At 35.8% G+C, this 3,085-nt stretch overlaps 1 protein-coding gene across 4 annotated transcripts in view; it reads right to left on the bottom strand.

Moving 5' to 3' along the window:
* The window catches only part of LOC106884153 (potassium voltage-gated channel subfamily H member 1), a 430,860-nt gene that overhangs the window by 159,932 nt on the left and 267,843 nt on the right, over nucleotides 1-3,085 (bottom strand). The window lies entirely within an intron of this gene.

The following is a 3,085-nucleotide window of genomic DNA, read 5'->3' as shown; positions in this document are numbered from 1 at the left end:
ATATATATTAGTTAATTATACATGCATACATATACATGCGCATATCTGTAAACATAAACAGTATTCATTTTAGTGATTACATATATTTATAAATGGAAATATGTGAAAATATACAAACAAATGCACATATGAATGTATGGGTGTTTATGCAGATTTAAACATATGTGCATAAGCAACGATATGTATATGAATGTGTACGTGTATGCTTATGCGTGTGTATATATACATACATATATATGTATATATATAAATGCATATACATATATGTATATACACCTATCGATACACGCATTTTACTAGAGCTTTATATGTATATATATATAAATACTTTTATTTATGTCTGTGTGTATTGGCCTCTTGGAGCTAATCAACGGCAGCATTCGTCCTATTTTCCTGGACTGCCATGTTAACTTGGCGATAACTATTAATATCCAGTACCTATTAATATCCTTTAGAGAGATGTAGAAATATTAATATTTCGATTATATATATATATATATATATATATATATATATATATATATTATATTTATACATACATACATACATACATAATACGTGTGTATGTACATTTATACTTATATATTTACATGTACTTGTGCACGTGTACGAATATGTTTTAGATACACAATAAGTCCATCATGTGTATATAGCTGTGTTTATAGATCTATATATGCTCACATATGCGATTATGTGCCTATATGCATGTATGCGTATGTTTTACGTATTAGTATGTGTATATATACATATGCATATATATATACACACACACAAATATATGTGTATGTATGTATATATATGTGTATATATATATATATATATATATATGCACACGCATATATAATTGAGTGAGCGTGCATATATACACTTACAGTTTACATACCGTAATTAAAAATGTATATTATTTTCAGGCGCGCCGAAAGTAACAAGTTTTATTCCCCTTGACTAACATCTCCAACAACCAACATAGGTACTGGTGACTATTTCGTTTGCTTTCAGACAAATGGACATCTAAATGCACATGTAACAGTTTGTGTGTTTGCGTCTATGTAACTGTATCTATATATGTTCCACACTCGTCAGGGTGTATGTATGAATATATGAATACGAGCATATCTTTAAAGTGCGTGTGCATTTTAATCTAATCATTATCTGTTAGAACATACTAGACGCTCATTATGTTCTTATATTTTTTAATTTATTAATTTAATTTATTTTATTCTGCCCCTGTTCATCTAATAAGGATACTTATACATGAGAGTGAACGTGTGTGTGGTGTGTATGCATGTGTGCGTGTGTGCACGTGTAAGAATATTTGTGTGTATATATTCTTTTATTATTTTATTCATTTATATATGTCAGCCCTGAGGCTGCCGCCATGCTGCGGCACCGCCATCGTAATCACCTTTTAATTGACCAATTCTATGGGATTGGCTTTTGGTGAAGGAGGGAGTTCGATACTGCTGCCCTCTTTTGGGTTTGCCGCCTTGATATTGACTCCTCTAGGATCTTGGATAGCAAGAGGCCAAGTTGTGTCTTGAAATCATCTACTCCCACTCCATGGAAGTCCCTGAGATGTTTTGGCAAGGAGTTAAATAGCTGTGGGCCCTTGAATTCCAAGTTATTGCAGTACATGATCTTTGCCCCACCTGAGACAGGTGGAACTTTTGCAACACTACACACACACACACACACACACACACACACACACACAGACCCCCCCCCCACACAAGAAAGGGCTCAAACTATAAAAATATGAGATAGACGAAGCAAAAATTTAGACGTCTTCAGGGATCTGGTTAAAGATTTCAGAAATATCGACATTTTGACTTCTGTATTCACAATTGGATGCACCAAATATCCAACATATACAAAAGCCAAGGTCACTGTTATAAGAGTCATCTTTGATTGGTCAATAGTTGTAGATTTGATTAATGTCTATGTGAAGTAAATGAAGAGATAGAGTGAATCTCGAATATATCTACATACAAGTATGCAGGTGTTTATGTATGTACGCATGTATGAATAGTATATATATGTACGTTCATATGTATGTATATATGTTTGCATTACGATAAATATATGTATGCATATAAGTATGTGTGTGTATGTATGCATCCATGACTGTATGAGTGAGACCCCAAGCTGTTGTCGCAGCATCCTTCTAGGAGAGGGACGTTCATGTAAAACCAGCAGTTTCACGTAGTTGCTGGCGATTTTGCTTAGGACTGTCACGAGGCGCTAATCACAGAGATCTAGAGAGTGATATACGCGTTGTACAAACGTTTGTCACTATATTGCAATGATGTACAGATGTCTCTTTATGGCGACCTCATTTGTCATCCCAACTACTGAAAGTCCTTTCTCAATAAAAGAGTGGTGACGAGTGCAGACCTAACCAGTTGGAAGCGCGCAGTAAGTTACAACTTTCGCCTATCACTTTTGCTTCAGACCAAGCAGATCTACAACGAGACTGAACAATCATTTGAGACGTCATGGATGGGAAGTCAGTAATTCCATTGACAACGAAGAGGGACAAGGAGATGGAAATCATCTATGAAGATGGAGTAAGCATTTATATATATATATATATATATATATATATGTGTGTGTGTGTGTGTGTGTGTGTGTGTGTGTGTGTGTGTGTGTGTGTGTGTGTGTGCATGTATGCATGTGCGCATGTGTATGTATATATGCTTCCCTATCACATAGCTCCGGGTTCAGTTTTACTGCGTGGCATTTGGGTTCTGTATTTTCTGCTGTAGCCCTGGGCCGACGAAACCCTTGGGAATGGATTTACTGGACGGGAACGTAAAGAAGCCTGTCGTGTGTGTGTATGCGCGTGTGTGTATATTTGTGTATGTGTGTGTGTGTGAGAGAGAGAGAGAGACCATCGCTTGGCAAACGATGTTAGTTTGTTTACGTTCTTAGCGGTTCAGTAAAAGGAACTGACAGCATAATTATCAAACTTAAAGACTGAAAATTCTTCAAAGTATTGTCCCAATATAGCCAGAGTTCAATGACTGAAACAAGAAAACAATAAGAGAGAGAGAGAGAGAGAGAGAGAGAGAGAGAGAGAGAGAGA

The sequence above is a fragment of the Octopus bimaculoides genome, chromosome 16 (assembly GCF_001194135.2).
Source record: "Octopus bimaculoides isolate UCB-OBI-ISO-001 chromosome 16, ASM119413v2, whole genome shotgun sequence".
NCBI lineage: Eukaryota > Metazoa > Mollusca > Cephalopoda > Octopoda > Octopodidae > Octopus > Octopus bimaculoides.
The sequence above is the reverse complement of the archived record's forward strand: the minus strand, read 5'-3'. Positions and strand labels throughout refer to the sequence as shown.